Source organism: Nesoenas mayeri (genome assembly GCF_963082525.1).
Source record: "Nesoenas mayeri genome assembly, chromosome: 3".
Taxonomy (NCBI): domain Eukaryota; kingdom Metazoa; phylum Chordata; class Aves; order Columbiformes; family Columbidae; genus Nesoenas; species Nesoenas mayeri.
In genome coordinates this window covers 95758450-95781298 of record NC_137544.1, presented here as the reverse complement: position 1 = coordinate 95781298, position 22849 = coordinate 95758450, and positions in this window count along the sequence as shown.

The window sequence follows — 22849 nt, the reverse complement described above, 5'->3', positions numbered from 1 at the left end:
AGCGCGCACATGTCACCAGCACCATAAATTAGATGGTTTATGGGGTTAATTATGTTGCCGCCTTCACTTTGTGTCTGCTGAGGAAAGTAAACAAAACAAACAAAAAAAGTGTTTTGGAACAAAGAGTGATTTGTCTCCCACTTTGCTGTGTGCTACTTTCCACGAAGAATGAGAGCTATTATTATTCTTTTACAAGTTTCCTTCTAAGGGAAATAAACACCAAAGGTAGGATTCCAAGGAAATGACTCACAAATATTGGCAACAGGCTCCGAAAATTGGATCCAGTCTTCGCAAAAGCCTTTAGGAGAATACTAACCCTTCTTATTGCAAAATAAACTTTTCCCAGACGAGCTGTACATCATGCACGTGTGTGTGTGTGTGTGCGCGCGTGTGTGTGTGTGTGTGTTAGGAAGCGGAGACAGGAACAGAACCCATTTCTCACGTCTCCCCCTCTTCCCTCCGGGGCACTGCTTCTGATGCCATTTTTAGCTGGAAGCTGGAAATTTTTAATAACCGACTGAGTCATCCTCGGGAGAGGGAGGGAAAGGGATGCGCCGCACCTCGCCGTGCAGCGTGCTGCCCGCCGGCCGTCCCTGCCTGCAGAGACCCCGGAGAACCGCACTGATCTGCAGGAGCTGGCAGGAACCCGTCTCCTACGGCTGTAACAATGAAGGACAGAGCAGGGACTTTTTTTCCCCCGGTCCCCTGACACTGCGTTGAATTCAGCAGGAAGGGATCAGCCTCTAATAATCTGTTTTCAGTCACTGAGTTATCCTTTCAGATGTGCGGAAGGTAACTGTGCACCGTGACTCATGTTTTATTTCTTAATCAGGAACCCTGGGAATCAGGAATGCAGACGTTGAAAAATCAGACAGCTGAGCAAAATCAGTGTGGCAGGATTACCATCTGCAAACAGAAGAATCTACTTTGCATATTTATTTTTCAGCTGTTTAAAATTTTGAATCATAAATACATATTCTGTATCACTTGTAATGCACACGTTCTAAAACACTCGTGCTGTCTCATGTTGGTTTGGGGGGGGTTTGTTTGTTTGTTTTGTTTCTGACGATGTAAATCTGGTTAGACAAGAGTGACAAAAATTGCAAACCTTACACTGAATTCCTTTGTCGCTTGGTTCTACTTAGACAAGCCTTTTAAATGAAAGAAGCTGGTCCCCTTATTCATTTCCTTTGCAAATTCCTAGTTAACCACTCCAAATCAAGATGAAACAAACAGGGATGCTGGTCCACAGTCAGATTTTTTTTAGAAAGTCCCTTTACAGCCTGCCTGAAACTGATTGGCAGCCAAGTACCTACTTAAAACACTAAGGGCTGCATTAGTGGAAGTTTTGCGTCTGGTTCGAGGTCTCCAACATTGCCAGGTTGTTTCTTAAGCCTGTAATTCACTAAGTGCCCAACAGACACTTCTTCCAGCGGGACCTCTAAGTAGGAATGATGTTTATACGGACTGTCTGAGACATCTGAATTGTGCTGAACTCCAGCCATCGCTCAACCAGTTATAACCAGTTGTCAGGGTTGGGAAGAGAACCAGGATAAACCAGTGCGGTGTTGCCTTCCCGAATCTGCTGGCGGGGTGGCGCAGCAAGCTGGGAGGTAGGAGCTCATCACGCCCCACCCCGCTGCACTGTTAATGGCCAAATTTTAATATTCATAATGGCATGACTGGGCGTTTTAGTTACAAGAAGGAGGGATCAGCTGGGAAGTGGCAGCTGCTGCGGGGAAGGAGATACAGAGGGACAAACACTGAGCCAAGGAGGGGGAGAAACAGGAACAGGACTAGAAAGAGGGAAGAAAAGCAAAAGGCAGCAGAGTCTTGTTACTCCCCAGGTTTGTCATCCTGCAATCTATAGACTTCATGAAGGAGACAAAATGACCATCACTAGGAATAAATTCATTATGCTAGCACATGATAGAAAATGTAGTTATCTATAGATCAAAAATCACAGCAATCAACTGGCCTACACCCATTCTTGGCCTCTTGTGGTTCTCAGTTTTTCCCATTGTCTGGAAGTCCCCACAAAGTGGCCAGAGCAGCTGCAACCACATGAGTCCAGCCAGGACCTAATCCTACTGTCCAGCCAGCTAGGACCTGATCCCACCTTCCTTCCAGCCAGGATCCGATCCCACCATCCAACTGGCCAGGACCTGATCCCACCAGCCAGGAACCAATCCCACCATCCAGCCAGCCAGGATCTGATCCCACCAGCCAGGAACCAATCCCACCATCCAACCAGCCAGGATCTGATTTTGCCTTCCATCCAGCCAGGATCCCATCTCATCATCCAACTGGCTGGGACCTGATCCCACCATCCAACCATCCAGGACCTGATCCCACCCATGCACTGCCAGTTCTCCACCGCCGCTCTGCAAAGACTGAACTAGGGGAAACAACACCCATCTGGGTGAGGGCACTGGCAGGAAGCACCTTCCCAGTGAGAGATACTGGGAATCACTCTCATGGTTTTTGTTAAGGTTAGGAAGGATGAGTTGCAGGATAAAGGTCTTCCAGCTGCCAACAGCACAGCACATCTGCACTGAGGAGCCAGGAAAGGGAGAGACAGGAAAGAGCCTACCAGTGTATGGGATATATAAGGGGTTGATTTAAAAAGATTATTTAAAATGCTTTCTTTCCATAATAAATCTTTGCAAGGCACATAAAATAAATTAGAAAAAGGGAAATGTCTAAATAATGAGAAGATTATAAAATTGTGATACCAGTGCTGTTGAGTATCCATTTTTTATGCCTGAAAGAGCTCATGAGGCAACTGGGCAGCACAAATGACCTGGACTGGGTAAGAGACACTTTGAGCAGGAATGGATTAGTCATTCACCTCTGTGTGCTGTGGACATCTTCCCAAAATTGAGCTTTCTGGGGTAGTGTCATAAATTACAGTGTTAAGATGAAATATTATATTTTGATGCCGAACTTCATATTTCACAGAAATATACATTGTTTTGAGACTTACAGCATCCAGATTGACTCTTACTAACATGAATTTGCCCGTTCATTTCTCAGTCTCCTTGTCTGTGTCCTTGCTTTCAGATTTCAACATTTGTCACTATAAAAGCAAGCAAGCAAAAAAGACCAATTTTATCAAAATTTAAAAGGCTTTACTTACTTTTCAATTTACAACGCAGACCCAAAAAAACAAGTTTTCATAAAATAAAACATTTTAAGTTCAGTTTTCATTGTAAGTCCAACTTATTGGTTTAATAGCTAAAGAAAAAGTCATCTCTTAGAGATAAGGAAAAATAAATTAAATTATTATATGAAATAATTACACAACCAAGGAAAGTGAGAAAAAAAAAGAAATCTTGTACAGACGAAATGGAAGTGGTGAAAGCAGCTGAGGTAATGAGAGTGTTCATATAAGCAGATCACAGACATTTATAAGAAAAGTATTCCTCTGCACAATTTGTCATTGCAAAAGCGGAGGTGTAGATTTTGACTGCCCTTGGACTGGTAATACTCTGCTAAGATCTGCCTTCAATTATTTAGCTGGTGCTACGGGAAGTGATTATTCCTTTTACTTGAACAGTGGCATAAAAAAACCCCTGAAGTTATTTTGAGAATTAATTTTCATTTAGAGAACTGTTTTGAGGTGTATGTCCTCACTAAGGCTGGGGCTCATAGCTCTCTGATCCCCACAAGTGTTTCTGCTTTGGCACTGGAAGTTGGTCATTATCAGCACTTCATTTTCCAGGAATACTTTTATGGCCATGAGTAGGGACTGTTTGTAAGGTCAGCACAGTCCAACATGGGTGATGTTCCCAGGGACCAGGAAGGACCATGTATCCTGGTGGTGTCTCCTGTGCATGTTGATGTGTAGGAGGGACAGCATTTTAAGAGCAGAATCTGGTGCAGTGGCAATTACCCAAAGCCATTCCTGCTTGTCTGCCCTAAAACCTCCGCCTAGCTCCTGCACAGCTGTGTCAACCCTCTTGTTTATCCACATGGTGTGTGCTGGACTATATCTAAGCTCCAGGGACCAGGGAGATGCCCAAGCTAAGTCCTGTGAACTTTTCCAACTGGTATGAGTAATGTCTGGCAACATGCAATTTCTTTAGTTTAAACAAACATGTGCAGTAATATTCACTATTTCAATGGAATATGCTATTCCCCAAATTTAAAAAAAAAAAAACACCCAGAAACAGGAAAATATGGGGAAGCACTTGTGTATTCCTTTAGATCTGCATTGTGCTTCCAGTATCTTGATGCTCACTCCAGTGCCCATATCCACTTTCGCCTTCATCCCCAGCAGCAGTAGCTAAGACACTGCATATCCAGTCCTCAGGCACTCTGGAGCTCAACAGTGGCTTTTTTGCTAAAAGGAGATTTTTAAACTTCACTATCAGTTCATCCATCAAACCACCAAGAAAAACTGAATAATGATCAGCTTCAGTTCAACTACTCAGTTGATTCATTTTTGTCATTGGAATGAAATAGCAACATGAACTCTAAAATAAAATTTAGATCTCATGTTAAATCTCTGAAGTATTTTTTAGCTCTGGCTTAGCTGCTGTTCCATGATAATGAGTTTAAGATTAATCTTCTTCCCACGTCTACTTCTGCCCGATGCATTCCTCTTCGCCATCCCTCTCTGTTACACACGCTGTCTGCTTTTCACAAAGGGAGAAAAGGCCTTTCCTTTCCCCGCTCCCAAGGAGCAGGCGGTGCCAGCCCAGCTCCCGGTGAGCAGTTCCTCAAGCTCACCTCACCCCTCCAGTAGTTCCACCGTGCACAGTGGGACTACTCAGCCTGAACAAAATCGACAGAACCTGGCCCTGAGAAGAAAGATCCCATCAATCCAAGGACAAAAACCAGCTCACAGCAGCACTGAGGCTACAGCTCCAAGAGGCTGCAGCCCAGCCTGGGGACAGCCAAAAGAAGGTGCCAAGTTTCTGCTACAGCCTGGGAGAAGTTTGCACGAGGTTACCGGAGGATTACGCAGAACTGGGGGGTGATTCGCTGGCAATAGTCTGCTCAGGCAATTTATTATTATGAGCTGGGGAAATACATCCCGGTTGTCTTAAATAGGAGTAGATCACAACCTCTGAAGGATATATCATCTTAAAAAAGAAATCCCAACAGCTAAAAATCTGGATGCTGAGAAATGTACCATTCAATTACAAAGTAAATTATATGAGCCTCCTGTGTGTGGTTCTGCTCTCAAAAAGCATTAGCAGCTTCCTACTACTTTACAGCAATGAGAGCAATTTCTTTACTTAGAGAAGCACCGTAAATCAGAAATAAAAGGTCTTCAAGAAAAATATCTGGGCAGCAGTTCCTAATCTGATGGGCACAAAAGGAGTTAAAAACCAGCAGAGCATAGCCAACGACTGAGAAATAAATTGGTAGGAAATATTATTCTGGGAGCCAGAGTGGGTCACAGCAAGTTAAACCGTAGACTGTGTTTGTTGTCTGAAATTATTCCAAAAGCAAAATTATTCCAAGAGAGAAGGATAAATATCCTTGAATAATCCAAACCAAGAATCAAATATAAAAGCAAGAACATTATTTAGCTGGATACCAAGTCCATGTCATCTTGAAAAAATTAACCACTTGCCCAGGTTTTGCTCTTTATTTCTAAGTACAGAGGATGGGGAGGAAAGCATTAGGGGAATGCACGGAATCTCAGGCAGGGCACCAAAATTAAGTTTCTTGTTCAGTTTACATATAGTATATATTTTTAAATATAGTTGATTTTACCCCCCAAAAATCTGATCTGGATAATACAGAATACATATTATGTTTGAAAGTATACTTGAACAAAGGAAGTAATCACCCTACTAAAAGCTCAAAGTTAAATACTTACATTTGATTGCAGACTTTAGAACTGGATTTCACTCTTGGGGCCACTCTGCTTTGCAGCAGGGTACCAGTTAGCCTGAGCCTGATTCACCTGGTGCCACTTTAGCTGTTCCAGACACAGGTGTAAACATTAAAGCCTTTAATAATTCCAGAGTAAGTAATGATGCTTTGTGGATCAGGCCCTTCTATGTCTGTGTGCTAGGAACCACACACCCACTGTGAGGTTAAAACCAATAGTAAATCTGTAGTGAAAGCAGGAACAAACCACTATCTCTGCTAGTTTGGCAAGAATTTAACTTTGATAGCATGTAAAAAAATATAAATGAATGGATTTACTCTTATCTTATTCTCATCAATGAAAGCAACCAAGCCAGTTACCTTTATCTGCCCCTTTGGGGCCATCCTGGTGCAAGGCAGCAAAATGCATCAGCTTTTCAAATTCCATATTGAAAGATTTAAGCACTCATATGAAGTTTGACTTATATTTTTTTTTAATCTCTGAAGTAAATACCTTCATGTGCATTTTAGAGGCTGTTGTTTTTAAAGGTACTTCTATTGCAGCTGTTAAAGTATCACACACTGAAGGTGATTTAAAATAAAAAAAATTTAATTCCCTCTGTACATACCATAACTTACATTTTGGGGTTCAGCAGGCTGACACAATTCTTTTCACCCAGAATGCTTCAAAGGCAAACAATTCTAGTACCTGTAAAGCATCCATTTTCCTTCATTTTTGTGCTGCCAAGAACTCTTCCAGTCATGCTTTTTTTTTTTTTTCCCCCAACCATTACCTATATTCAGAAATAAATACATAAGAAATCCAAAGTAACTGATAGATATGGAAATATCTATCTATGGAACACAGCAAGTCTGGAGACCTTCCTCTTATCCAGTCAACCTGAGCTTAATAAACTTGTTTGAAATTATTCTGCAAATCAGCAGGATTTTTCAGACAAAAAAAACCCAAAAAACAACACACCAAAAAACCCTCAAACAATCAAACAAACAAACCCAAAAAACTAACTTAGCTGAATCCAATGTAGTTCAATTCAATTTAGTCCATGATCTCTTTACTTGCTTAGTGGCTGTTTCTCAGTATTGATGTGAGGGTTATTACTAAAATATAATACATGAGTCAGGTATTCCTCCTACAGGTCAACACATTGAGATCTTTTTTGAGGAGGAAATGGTTCTGGTGTTTCAGAAAGCATATTTTTTTTCACTGCCACAGCCTGATTCCAGGCAGCACAGTATTCCTGGAGGGAAACGAGCGTTTTCTGCTATCCCTTGCAGAAGAGATGAAACCGTGATCTCAGTTGTTTGCATTCATGAAAGATCCTCTAATATATTTCATAAGAGTAGGTTCTTTAACCTCAAGGCTTTGGCCAAATTCCAACTCAATTACTGTCTACCTGAAAATTCTCCCATTAAATTAGGATTGATGTATTTGCCTCCTCCCTTACACTGGTGTGCAGCAGTGGCTGGAACTGCCAAGAGCTTTCTAGGCTTCATCTTCAAACTGGCTCATTTCAGGGTTTGGTTAAGAATATCAATACACTGACTCGACACAGGACTATATACCGCAATCAGTATTTGTTAAATGCTTCAAAAGGAAGTATTCAAGTGAAAAGCATAGTTCCACAATGTATCCAGAAAATAAACCAGGTAAGCAATAACTTATTGAGAAATTCACTGACAAATTGAGTCAGTGGATAGAAGCAAAGGCTGAAGATCTAACTGCAGACCACTATGACGTGTTAACATTCTTTCAAGTCCACCGCTTGCATAAACTACAACATTTCTACTTTTTGTACAAGGCAGAAACGTCTGTCATCCAGTGGTGACATGGACTATGAATTCACTGAATTGTTCTGCAGCTTTTGTTCTTCGGATTGCAGCATTTGCTGGGGACGCTTACTTTGGATTGCCCAGGATGACAATGAACAGCTTAAGCGCATTTTGTATTTCAGGCTGTTGACATCACAGATCTTATGCTGCATGTATACCTTTTGAGAAAGCTTTCAGTGAAATATTAGGTGCAATTAGAGGGTGGGATATGCACTCAAAGAAGAGCAATTCCTTGAAATATTTCTGGCAGCGAAATGCTCGCCTGAGGGTAGATCACCCCCTTCCACGGAAAAGCCAAGAAGGAAAAGAAGGAGCAGCTCTGCATGTGAGATGTGTGGTGGCTTGGGCACCAGCATCCCTGGGTCTTTACAGATCAGAAATGCCTGCGTTGGAATGACCTTCAGCAATTGTCCTCCCTCCGCTTCCTAGTGGTGCTGATGTCCCCACAAGGGTCACACACCACCACCCTCCCGCTCAAAGGGCTCCCTGGGGTCTGAGCACCAACGCTGTCAATCCTTCTACAGTGACTCTTGTGTCAGATAACAAGGGCAACCTGTGGCTCTGGAGCAGGACAAATTGTGGGACAAGTGTCCTGGGGGTGGAAGAAATGAAAGAAAAAAAGGAAGCGTGATTGTTGTTGGAGGTTTGGGAGAACCCCAAAATAACATCAACCATATTAAATGTAGATAATTTGAAATTATGACATTGCTATACATTTTCTAATTGTTTGTTTGTTTGTTTTGAAAGGATGTATTATACTAGAACCAACTAGCAATTTCTGTCCCATCAAAATGACACTCTATGGTGTTTTGAAAGTATTCATTATAGAATTGTTTCTGCCTGCCCCTATGAATGTAACTCCTAACAATTTGTACAAGGTCATTTCAAACTAGGATGAGAAGCGGTTGGACAGATTCCATGTGGGTGACAGTCAGCAATGTAAAATGCCTCCATATTCACACCTGTTTTCTCAGGTGGTGGTTTCAGCATCGTATTTAAGTGAGGTAAGTGTGGATTGCCAGGGACGGGCCAGCTCAGCTCCAGCCGTGCACGTCCTAGCACTGCCCTCCTGGTGCTGTCAGCGGCGCTTGGTTGGGCTCTAATTCAGTTACAGCAGGGAACTGGCCCACTGAAAACTTTAAAAACATCTTCTTAGGCTTTATGCTGATCCTTCAGTGACTTCTGCTGACAGTAATAATCACAAAAAGACTGCATAACTGACATATCCAGCATACGTAGTTGGTATGTTTAAGTAGAAGCAGAAAAGTATTTTTCCGAATACAGTATCACATGCAGCAATCTCTACATAACAATGTTTTAAAGAGAGTATTTCATACTGTCTTTCAATAGAAGGAAAGAGGTGCATCAGTTTTACTGATTAATTTAATAGATTGACAGATCATTTAGTGCCTGGACACATCAATGACATGGAACAAAATGGGAATTTTGGCACTGAGAATGAGGGCCAAGTAAATCAGCCAAGGTTACGAACCCAGTCTGCATTGAACATGGAACTAAAGGGCATTCCCAACTCTCACCCCAGGCTTAGACCATCAGATACCATCACACCCTCACCCTGCATTAGTAACAGCTCTGCTGAAGAGTCTGGGAACAGTCTGGTTGCCATTTCCCAATCAATACTTTACATATACGGCTGCTGCCGATGACAGTAGTTTGTATTCGCTGGCAAGCCTGCTGTGAAGAAGTTCAGTTAAAAAAAAACCCATGTGCTTGGAAATAAGGAAACATATAGAACGTCTTCATCCCAACTGTTGGCTTGGCTGAGTGCAGAACAGATGGCGGAGGCTGAACGGTTCGTGCTGTTACTCAGCCCCCTGGCCTGGCTTGTCAGCTCCAAAGTGTTCTGTGCCGCCTCTGAAAACTGCAACGAGCTTGTGCGATGATTTGCCACCAAGGCTTAGGTTTAGCTACATTTTCATGACCTTTAGCCCAGCTGACTGGTTCGGAGCTTTTTAAAATAGCCAATTATATGCTTTATATATATATATATATATGAATGATCTCCACATTCTAGATCTCCCCGATTTCCTAAGAATGCCATTTTCTGGTGAAGGCATTAATTAGCAAAGGCTTGTGTGACTGATGTTTTAGTCTATTGGTACTTTAGGCCTCTGCACAGGCAGATGAAAATGCCGTGGTAACATGGAAAATGTGAACTTTAATACAAATGGGGTACAAATCTGGTCTCTTTTGGCATGACTGAGCCTGCTCCCTTTCTGAACTGTCAAACCACTCCAACAAGATCGTAACTTAAGCTTTGATTATTGACTAATTATCATCTTTTATACTCTTATTCATTGCATTTATAAACTCGAATTGGCCTGGCATGCTGAATTTCTGTTTACATGTTAACCTTTAATTGTAACCAGTGGGCTACAGAGACTGAACTAGCTTCATCAGAGTTCTTGAAACCAGGACTTCCTCAACCAGAACTGAAAAATGAAGTTTTCTTATTTCACACAAGCAAAATTAAAAGCAGAATGTCATTTTTGCACAATGCAATGAAATAATGTGAAAAGCTACAAGGGGGGATTTTATTCTGCCTCTAAAATATACATAGTAGTTCAACATGATCTTACGCAATTTGACAAGAGGGGTTTCATTATTAATAAGATGAAATGTAAGGCTTCTAATTAAGCGGAAAACAAACCAGTGTAAACTACACTCAGAACACACAAACCTATTAGGTTTTGAATTTAATAGTAAATCATTTATCTAAAGCCCAGCTCACTTGTTGCATGATCTTACTTGATGAGAGTTTATTTAATTTCTGCTTTTTTGGCTTCCTTTTGTACTTAGATACAACAGCAAATTTGTTTTTTTAGAAACTCTACCCTGACATGTAGCTACTCAAAATGATGAGCAGGTAACAAAATGCCTTAGTAATGGTCACATTAATTTTGGGGAAGTAATTTACAACTACAATGGAATGTCTAATATGAACCGAAGACTAAATTAGAACTGCACTGCTGGACTATAGGAGGAAAAATACTAGAGACAGAAAATGTGTGCTACAAATTTCAGCAGGAAAAGTGCTAAATAGCCCTCACAAGAGTTTTTGGAAACAAGTACCTAGTGACTTCAAAGCAATTTTAAATACTATCTAATGTGGAATTTGCGACGCAAAGACAATTATTCAGAGAAAACCTTTGACGGGTAAAGGTGTATCTGCATAGAAGTGCTATAACTTGGCTCTACCTGCCCAAAGCAATTGCTCTTGCGCAAACTGTTTAAAAACTATGAGCATTGTTTGTAATTTGGCTCAGCTATAACACATGCATGAACCATGGGTGACCGAAAAGTGCCACACATGCAGCTGAAAGCTGAACTTGTTTCACAGGTGTATTAACTTATTTTTTCCTGTGATCTTTGATTAGAAAATAGCTGTTCATATATGGTGAACAACTGTAACCATACAGATAACGTACCTATTTCACTTATTCTGCATAGATTTCAGAGCTTCATAAATCCTCATTTTTAAACAAGTATCGAATAATTCATTTTATCATCTTTTAATAGATCTCATATAATCTGCAGGAAAACATTTGTGGTGTTTTTGTTTTTCTGATAGACAAGGGCACCAAATGCCTTTCAACAACTGCTAAAGAATATGGACACAATGTAAGTGTTCCTCTTGGAAGTTTCTCCATTACCAAATATGTATCACAGTATCACACAGTATCACAGTATGTTTGGGATTGGAAGGGACCTCAAAAGATCATCTAGTCCAATCCCCCTGCTGGAGCAGGAACGCCTAGGTGAGGTTGCACAGGAACATGTCCAGGTGGGTTTTGAATGTCTCCAGAGAAGGAGACTCCACAACCCCCCTGGGCAGCCTGTTCCAGTGCTCTGTCACCCTTACTGAGAAGAAGTTTTTTCTCAAATTTAAGTGGAACCTCTTGTGTTCCAGCTTGATCCCATTGCCCCTTGTCCTATCATTGTTTGCCAACGAGAAGAGCCTGGCTCCATCCTCATGGCACTCACCCTTTATATATTTATAAACAGTAATAAGGTCACCCCTCAGTCTCCTCTTCTCCAAAGTAAAGAGCCCCAGCTCCCTCAGCCTTTCCTCATCAGGGAGATGCTCCACTCCCTTAATCATCTTGGTTGCCCTACGCTGGACCCTCTCCAGCAGTTCCGTGTCCTTCTGGAACTGAGGGGCCCAGAACTGGACACAATATTCCAGATGGGGTCTCACCAGGGCAGAGTAGAGGGGCAGGAGAACCTCTCTGGACCTACTAACCACCCCCCTTCTAATACATCCCAGGATGCCATTGGCCTTCCTGGCCACAAGGGCACAGTGCTGGCTCATGGTCATCCTGTTGTCCACCAGGATCCCCAGGTCCCTTTCCCCTACACTGCTCTCTAATATGTAATTTCCCAACCGATACTGGAACCTGGGGTTGTTCCTGCCCAGATGCAGGACTCTACACTTTTCCTTGTTAAATTTCATTAGGTTATTCCCCGCCCAACTCTCCAGCCTGTCTAGGTCTCGCTGGATGGCAGTACAGCCTTCTGGCGTGTCAGCCACTCCTCCCAGCTTAGTGTCATCAGCAAACTTGCTGATAGTACACTCTATTTCCTCGTCTAAGTCATTAATGAATATATTGAATAATACTGGCCCCAGTACAGTATGCAGAGTTGACCCTCATCTTAGGGAAGTTTGTAGTCTACCTGGAGCCCGGATCAAGGATATTGCTAGAGAGCTCCCAAGACTGGTGCACCCGACAGACTACTACCCACTGCTGGTCTTCCAGACAGATGGGGAGGAAGCTGCTTCCCGTAGTCTAAGGGCAATGAAGAATGATTTCAAGGTCTTGGGAAGGATGGTGAAAGACTCAGGGGCTGAAGTGATCTTTTCTTCACTCCTTCCATCTTCAAGTGACGATGTGGGATGGAATAGGAAAATTCATTCTCTAAATGGTTGGCTCCAAGAGTGGTGCTACAGGCAGGGCTTTGGATTTTTTGATAATGGTTGGTTCTATAAGACACCAGTCCGGACAGTGTCACGTGGGAAAGGTTTATCTCAGAGGAGCAAAAGAATGCTGGGGCAGGAATTAGCTGGGCTCATTTGGAGAGCTTTAAACTAGGCTCGAAGGGGGATGGGGTTGTAGCTGGGCTTGTCCCAGTGGGGCAGCATTCTAAAACTGATGAGGACCAGGTGGCCTCCTATGCCCCTAGGGAGAAATCGGTGTGCTCTGCTCGGTCCCTGAAATGCCTGTACACCAATGCGCGCAGCATGGGGAATAAGCAGGAGGAGTTAGAATCCTATGTTCGGCTGGGAGATTATAACCTGGTGGCAATTACAGAAACATGGTGAGACAGTTCACATGACTGGAATGTGGTCATGGATGGCTATGCCCTTTTCAGAAAAGACAGGCCAGCCAGGCGTGGTGGTGGAGTTGCTCTCTATGTGAGAGAGCAACTACAATGTACTAAATTCTGCCCAGGAGTGGATAATGAGCGAGTTGAGAGTGTATGGGTCAGGATCAACGGGCAGGCTGGCAGGGGTGACACTGTTGTGGGCATCTGTTACAGGCCACCAGATCAGGCTGAGGAAGTTGATGAGGCCTTCTATGGGCAGCTGAGAGTGGCCTCACAGTCACAGGCCCTGGTTGTTGTGGGTGATTTTAACTTCCCTGATGTTTGCTGGAAGGACCATTCAGCCAGCCAGCCACAGTCCAGGAGGTTCCTCCAGTGCATTGATGATAACTTCCTCATGCAGATGGTGGAGGAGCCGACTAGGAGAGGTGCACTGCTGGACCTCATCCTCACTAACAAGGAGGGTCTGGTCGAAGCAGTACAGGTTGAGGGCTGCCTGGGTTACAGTGACCACGAGATGGTGGAGTTCAGCATCTTGTGTGGCAGGAACAGAATAGCAAGCAGAATTACAACCCTGGACTTTAGCAGGGCTAACTTTGGCCTTTTCAAGCAATTGCTGGGGGAAATCCCATGGGCAAGACTGCTTGAAGGAAAAGGGGCCCAAGATAGCTGGATTGCATTCAGAGATTGCTTCTTCCACGCTCAGGATCAGAGCATCCCCACACGTAGGAAGTCAAGGAAGGGAGCCAGGAGGCCTGCGTGGTTGAATAGGAATCTATTGGGTATGCTCAAGCAGAAGAGGAGAGTTTACAGGTCATGGAAGCAGGGGCTGGCCACTTGGGAAGAACATAAGGCTGCTGTTAGAGGATGTAGGAAGGCAGCTAGGATAGCCAAGGCCTCCTTAGAATTACAGCTGGCGAGAAGGGTCAAGGACAGCAAAAAGAACTTTTTCAAATACATAGCGGATAAAACTAATACCAGAGGCAATGTAGGCCCACTGAGGAATGGGGTGGGTGCCCTGGTGGCGGAAGATACAGAGAAGGCAGAATTACTGAATGCCTTCTTTGTCTCTGTCTACTCTGCCGGAGGCTGTCCTGGGGAGCCCTGTACCCCTGAGACCCCAGATGAAGCCAGGTCAATGGAGGAGCTTGCTTTAGTTGATGAGGACTGGGTTAAGGAGCAATTAAATAGACTGGACATCCATAAATCCATGGGTCCAGATGGGATGCATCCGCGAGTGCTGAGGGAGCTGGCTGAGGTCATTGCTGGACCGCTCTCCATCATCTTTGTCAAGTCTTGGGAAACGGGAGAGGTGCCCGAGGATTGGAGGAAAGCAAATGTCACTCCAATCTTCAAAAAGGGCAAGAAGGAGGACCTGGGTAACTATAGACCGGTCAGCCTCACCTCTGTCCCTGGGAAAGTAATGGAACAACTTATCCTTGGTGCTATCTCAAGGCATATCAAGGATAAGAAGGTTATTAGGGGCAGTCAGCATGGCTTTACCAAGGGTAAGTCATGCTTGACCAACCTCATAGCCTTTTATGAGAATGTAACAAGGTGGATGGATGATGGCAGAGCCGTGGATGTGGTCTACCTTGACTTCAGTAAAGCCTTTGACACAGTCTCCCACAGCATCCTAGTTGCTAAGTTGCGGAGGTGTGGTCTAGACAATAGAGTAGTGAGGTGGGTTACAAACTGGCTTAAGGAGAGAAGCCAGAGAGTGGTAGTCAATGGTGCGGAGTCTAGTTGGAGACCAGTACCAGTACCAGTACCATGTACCAGTCTTCATACAGAATGACAAGTTATTTTTAAGTGTATAGCCTTTTGAAAATGTCAGCCTTAAAAGAAATGAGTACCATGTCATCTTATTTGTAGAAGTCCTAGGATTTGCACATATGTTGAGGATGGGTCCAGATCATCAGGATCATACAGCAAAGAAATGCACCCCTCTGTCCACTTCCACCTGGTAAAAATCACCGGGCTATGCTCCTTCCGTCTGTTGAAAGGAGGAGAAATGGTAAAAGGTTTTTATAACTAAGTCTTCCCACCTTTAGGAAAGGAAAAAAAAAAGCTTTAATTGTTGTAACAATGCTTTTTTCATGTATGCTAATATGTATTAAAACATGCATATATTCAGGCACATCCTGAAGCAGAGCTGCCCTGAGAGCCCAGAAAGCTTTTCTCTAACATGTACCTCAAAAATCATTAGAGGATAGTACAAAAGATCTAAGCTGGGTCACAGTAAAATTATGATTGTTGCTTGTGGAATGTGTTCTTTCATGTTTAAATCACACCTCAATTATTTCAGCCTACCTATACCTTAGAAAGTCGAAGTTAAATATGTTAGATGAAATATTTTCTGAGAAATATATGTAGGACAAAGAAGCAGAGAGAATTGCAGGTGACTCCAGAAGAAAACTGTATAAAGTCAAACAGAACCATCACCTGAGTGTGTCTTTATTTGCCAGTATACACATCATATTTGTCAGAACATTATCACACTGGTTAATTTAAAATTCTCTAAATAGAAGATTCATGACTTCAACAAAGACTGTGAGCAACAGAAAGGGAATTGGGGAAACTTAGGAAATTTGGAAACAGAGCCAAAAAGTGTGTTAGGGCTAGAGTTAGTTACCTTGCCAAAATTAAACAGATTTTCTTCTCTTAAATGATAGCAGTTCAAATGGTTGACCAAGCATTACTACCTTCTACACAGGAAAGTCTATTACATTTGTTTACGATCTAATGAATTCCAAAGAAAAGTGACAATAACCGTTTTTCAAAGTGATTTTTCCTTTTTTTTTCATTTTTTAAAAAATACTTTTCAGCAATTAAGTTTACATGCAAAAAGCTGATTCCACATACAGAAAATACTTTGAAATAACCAAAGGATACCCATTCCAGTCCTCAAATTGACAAAAATACATTTCACAAAGTAATCAATACAAAGAGAGTGAGCAAACAAAATACAAATCCACAGCAGCAAAGCTTCAGGTATAGCAAAATGACTATTTTAATGTTGCGACAGATCCATGGTTTGAAAATATACTATAGCACATTTTAATCAAACTTACATGGGATTAAAGCTACCTATGCTGTGCAGGTAAATATAACTAAAAAGGGCTGATGGAATTCTGCCTCTCCCCAAAATCAGAATAGTAATGGGATGCGTATGCTGAAATTCCAGCTTTTTTATACAAAAAGAGAACTGACAACATTAAACTAACCTTGCACACTGGAAACCCTCAAGATTAATATACAGGAGCACAAAATGATAAAAGCAGTTTTTTGCTAGGTAATAATAAAGAAAACAAAACACCACGTATCTGACAACACGCAACTGGAGATACTGTAGATACAATGCGACACTTAATTATAAATCTCTCTGGGGATTCACAGTCTGACACCCAATATGCAGATCTGCACATTTATCGCCAGAACTCCTGTTTTCACCTGCTGTGGACTGCAATGCCACGAAACATATGTCTTCATCTGGATTGGAATGACAGTTCCAAACAAAGTCCTAAGACTTCAATAAGCTGCATAAACAGTTGCAAACAGTCATTTGCTCTAATTATGTTACTGTCAAAATGTAAACAACCAAAACAGAACAAAAACCAAAACCAATGAGAATTTTAATTACTGCTTATTCAACTTAAAAATATAGCAGAAAACAAAAGCTCAAGAAATTCCAAAAATGGGGGTGAATTCAGTCATGGACATTCATTAGGGGCTTCAAGGTTCTGTACAGAAATGAAAGTATGGAAAAAAACCCCACACAAACCACAACAAATTGAGGAAAGAAAATGAGCACTGATATTTCACCTCGAAAAACTTCAGCAAAAATGCTCTTGAAAAAATGCATGTAATTAGGAGCATAGTTGATAACATGACTGCAATATACCCATTTTCTACAATCTTTGATTGATATATAAAAATAATTCTCAGATTTCTGTGCCTAACAGGACTTGCAAATACAACCTATTCCCCTTAAAACTCTGCTTGGTGTCTTAAATGCTTAAGGCTATACATGCACTGAAATTTAAGGAATTGCAAGTTGAAACAGTAGTTGAAAACATTATGTAAATTATACAATGCGGGGGTACTAGTGGGAAGTGTACATCCAATGCAGCATGAGGCCGTTTCTGTCAGACCAGCATTCACACTAGACAGTTATCAAATAATATCAGGACTTCAGACACTGAAAAGCCAAATCCATTCTCAAAGTTGCACACTTCAGGTTCAGGTATAAAATGGGTAAAACAAGCTAATTTGACGGCACTGACTTATTGTTTTTTGCTTCTGATGGGATTCTGATCAAAATACACAAAGAAATACAACTCAAACACTTTGCTACCAATACAATAGTGCACAACCAGTCAGAAAAGAGGTATCTTGACTTCTCAACTGTGAGTCACATTTACAGAAACCTATTTTATGTTTTTTTCAAAGAGATCCATGACATCATTTCTGTCTTTAAATGATAGCAAGTCCAAACATTATTTGTCCAAAGAATTAGAAACAGACTTGGTTCTTTGGTTAACATCATGTGATATAAGTATCAGACACAGCAATCAATTAAGAATAAACAGTCGTACAGGGAGGTCTCTTGGAAAGGGGCAAACTTCAAACTCAAAGAAATGCATTGTGTTAAACTGAACTGCCACTGGAAACCTCCTGTGCTGGGAATAATCAGGTTAAGACATCTCTTCACTTGCAGTGACATTGCTTACACATGATGACTTTCGTTTCTCCACATATTTGTTTTCTATAAAAGAAAGAAGGCACCGAGTGCATCGGTGGCATACAGGCAGTATAAAAGTATGCAAGAAAATGCTACATACCGTATATTTCATACTTCTTAAAAATGCGGTGAATGTGCGCTCGCTCTATGCAATATAATGCTTCACAAATCCAATTCCTTATATCCCAATGAAAGAATGAATTAAAATGTGAACCACATTTTAATAACCTTGCTGGTAACAGCACGATTCAGTCTTTGTATTCTTTGTATCAGTTATTAGCTTATAGTCACCAGAAAACAAGTTCAAAATTACTGAAGATCAAGGGAACTATAATCTATAACTATGCTTTTGGGACAGCCAGCAGCCTTTACTCGTGACAGATGTCCCACTAAGAATGGAGAGGAGGCTCAGTTTTACCACTGTTATTCATGTTACTAGTGCCTTTCACTGAGCCATCACGGAGAAATAGATGGAACTGCTTATAGGGAAAGGTACTAAACAACATGAAAGACGAGTGGTTAAACCAGGACCTGAGTAAAAGGCAGTAGGTTCAGGCCCTTAGTCATTATATTAGCACTTTAGATTGTGTAACAGTGATATAGCTTGCTCATAGAGCATTTAATTTTACATTGTTAAACCATCTTATATAAAAATAGGTAAGAAAGCTCTGTAAGAAAGTATATATATTATATAAGGAGGATCTGCTCCTTTAAAAAAAAAAAAAAGCAAAGAAAGGGGAAAATCGAATAAAAGGTTTTACTAATTACACTTTGTCATGAAAATCACATTAAAAACAGTTATCATAAATGAAACAGTACTGAGCACTAATGAACCTTGTGGTTTACTGGAAAGGACAGCAAACTAGCTGTATAGTAAAAAAAGATCATTGCTCAATGTCCTTTTTTGTAAATATTCCCTAATAACATTCAACTACTTAGAAATTTTATTAAAATGTCATAATAAGCCATTTGCAAAATTTTCTATCAAAACTTGTTTAAAGCCCTGTTCCTTGCTTGCGCTACGGCCTAGAGAGTACATCTCAAAGCTATGATAATGCTTCTAGTTAATTCTGTAAATTCATTCAAACTCCTGCTTTGGAAATGAACCACAAGTTACAAAGCAACCCACTTTAGACCCTCGGCATGCAGTGAGTGTCCAAAGAATATGCAAAACACTGCCCAAAAAATTAACTTGATACAATGGGCAAGACTCTTGTCCTCATATATAAGAGAGAAAAAAGGATGATAGTAATTACATCCCTGAATGTCCGTGAGGTATTCCTTCAGTGCTATCACTGATTCGGCTCTCCTGAGTATGGTCCTCAGAGACAGGCAGCTTTTGGAGGCTTTATGCCAGCTCTACCAGTAGATGCTTCCAAGAAAGTGAATGGATTCTTCTTGCTATGAGGTGAGCCTTGCCCATTGCCTGGGCACTGCTGTTTCCTGGCCTTCATTCCTACAGAAGCACTACTATCCATTTTCCTGACTCCTGGCACATTCCTCTCCATAAGAATCTTACTTCTATATTTTACCAGCAGAAGCCTGCACAGCAAAACGTGATCCAGCATGTATCAGACCAATTTAATTCAGTCACACCATGTTACATATGAATTAAGCTTGCTAGCATTTATATAATTCTGCCATATGCAGGTAGGCATAACATAAGCAGATACATTGGGTGTATGAGATTTCTGCATAATCTGCAGAAAGGAAGAAACCCTGCTTGAACTTAAGGAGAGGCAGTGATAAGTTCTTAAGGCTAAACTAATCCATGTTGCTGTAGGCCAGTTGGTACTCACCCTACGCAAATAAACACCATCTACCCTGCTTACATCTGTAAAACATGCTAGGTTAGAAGCCACAGATTGCCCACACAAACCTGTGCTGCTTTGAATGTATGAACTCCCACAATTCACAGTTTCTCTGAGCAGGGCCCTCCAAGGGCCACACGGCTCCAAGAGTGGAATCTGAGTCACCATCGCTACCATTGTACGAAGTCATCTCTTATTTTAATGCTCTTGCTCTCAGGTGACATCTCTTCATCAGGCGATGATTCACTGACAAGCAAATGCTCCTGTGACTTTCCCCTCACAAACCTCCCTCAGAACAAAGCAGTCTGAAATCCAGCTGGGATGCTCTGCAAAATCTGGCGGTTGAGTTAAATAGACCAAAATACAGAACATTCTTGATCGCGTGTTCTAACAAAAAACTCTGCTGAATGTTTCAGTTAAAATGATCAAGATGTCTGAGGATTACTTTAACATTTTTAACATTAAGTTTAAAAAATATTTCAGAAGCTGAGGAAAAGAAGAAACAAAAAAAAGAGATAATGTTTAAATAGCAAGTTTATGACAGTATCTGGATATTTTTTTTAATCTCCATCCATAACTGAAATTACATTTGATGGTGTTGCAGGTGCTATGTGGTATCACTGCTCTAATCTGCTGATTCTATTGCACTTCACACTTTCAGGGTCAGGTCTACTCTCCTGTTGATGCCCATGCACTCCTCTCATTAACATTAATAGCAGATAGGCATGCACATCAGCGGGAGAATTAAACCAATGTTTAGCTGTTACTAAGGTTTCAGCTTCAGGAGAAAGTCAAGTCTGCCTTACAAATGACAAGCCGCAATATTAAAGACTGTTTTACACAAGATGTTTTTTTTCTTCCAGAAAAGTGCAATCAGCAAGTAAAGGCCTTGATACAACTCTCATTTAAATGAAAGGTCATCCGGCTGTTAGTTTCCAGTTGGAACAGCTCAGGCCAAAAGGCTTCCCCTCAAACCCTGTTCTCTGGATTTACCACAGACTTTTTGTTAGAAATGGTATGTGCCAGACTTATCTCTGTTCAATTCCTACACTAAAACGTCTCCTTCAAAGAAAAACAATTACGTCTTCCGCTTCACTACATTAAAACTGATGGTTTGCATTTCAGAAATCTTAGGGAGTTGGACAGGTCACAGAAATTTTGCACCAGTACCTTATTTTAAGAGGTGCAGGGTATCTTTGACTTCTGAGGTCCAGTGAGTGCCACAGACAGCTTCTCGGGGTGCTGGGGAGTTTGCAGGAGCAAGTCATTAGGGAGAAAAGAGAATAAATGAGTAACACAAACACACATTTCAGACAACAAAAAAATTGCTCCAAAGGTGTGAAAAATGGGAAGGTACCGATGCTGGCACTACATCCGCCATCAGGAATGGTTGCAAAAATTTACAGGTGAAAATATCTTCTACAGCGAATGCCATAAAATCTGTCTTTGGCTCAAGTAGTCTCTTAATTGATAAACAACGCTCAGCTCCAGTAAGAGCACAAGCATTCATTCGAAGGGCTCACCACATTTTGAAATCTAATTACTAATGAGGTTAGAGGATTTTAACTGGATTTAGAAATTACATCATATTTCTCTGGTTGTATAACTTGTGCCTCACGTAACTTCTTCCTTTGCAAAGTCAGACCTCGCTGCGTGGTTACAACACAGATGATGTCTTGAGCCCTGAGCATGAGGCAGAACCAAGGGGACCGAGCTTTGGACCTTACCCAGTGCCACCTCCCTTTCCCTGTGCCACCCTGCGCAGGGATACCATGCGTGCCTGTGCTGCCCTTCACAATCTCGCCCTTACCACAGAAAGGAACTGACTTTTTCGTATCTATAATACTCCCCAAAGACCTACGTGAAATGTTTAGATGTTAAAGCAAATAGATGTATGCAGAAAAGATGCAATATTTTCAAGAATAGAATCCATAGAACATCACTGTTCTATAATTAAGGCCACACTGACAGGAGATAGATTCAATTCAATAATTGTAATCTCTACACGGTATATTGGCACACAGAAAAGTAATTAAATAATTTAATAAACTCTTCCGAGTACTTGCTGTACTTTTGAACAAAGGTAAACAACAAAAAGCTATGAAATAAAAAAGCACAGACAACTCTGAGGAAAACACAAATGCCTCTAATTTGTTTCTGATACTTTGTTCTTTAGAAATTCTTTTCCATACTTAAGACCTAACTGAAAGCACAAAAGCACACTTATAAGCCCTTATGCAAGGTTTAAAAAAAACAGTATCTAAGGCAGATTTCCAATACAAAAGTATAGGTTTGCATAAAGCAATAAGAAAAACAAAAGAGCAAACAAATCACAGGAATGGGATCTGGGAAGAAAAAACCAACATGACAGCTATTGATACTATAACTAATTCATAAAAATCCCAGGGCAAATCCAATTATTGGTGTGACTGGTTTTGCATGGAAAAATCCATGTTCTACTCCCTCAAAATACATCATTCATTTCCATTTTTTATACATTCAGTTCTCAGCCTTTGTATAGTATAAATCCAAGTAAGCCAAACCTCCTTCTGTGAAGCACAGACTGCACCCGGATACCTTGGGAAAAGACACATCATCTAGAAAGAGATTCCTCTTCCCAAATGTGCCCAACATGCACTAGTATAGATCTCTGCTGTGCCTAAATGAATATTTTGGTGTTTTAGAAAGCTGAATGGTTAGATGTAAAACTGAAGCAATGCAACCTACAAACAGAAACCCCAGTTATGACACAGTTTATTTTCTTTTGGTTCTGTAAGAGGTTATTTGCTGTACCTTCCAAACTGACTTCTTCATTTGTTCACTGGTAATGTTAAGTATATTATCCACTGCAATTAATTTGCTCTGTTCTTGCTGTTAAATAATACACATTATTTTATAAAGCAAAACTTGTACACACAGACAACTATCAAGAGAGAACTTTCAGGTTTAGGAAAGAGCATCCAAATATCCACAAACAGAATGAATAAAAACACTTCCACGTCCATTGAAAAACTGTTTTTGACTGGCTTCTAAGTCAGTGTTTCTATTATATGGAAAGTTGAAAATATTAGGAAAATCCGAGCACCTTCCTTATGCATATAACATTAATGTTGATTTTTTATTAAATTCTACAGTCAGCATTACATTTCACAAACTGAGCAACAAAAAGGACTGAAAGAGATGACGTGTATTATATTACTGCAAGATCATTCCTTTTTAAAGAAAGTTTCTGCATTATTTGTAATTAGTAAATCTTCTGTAAATGAAGCAG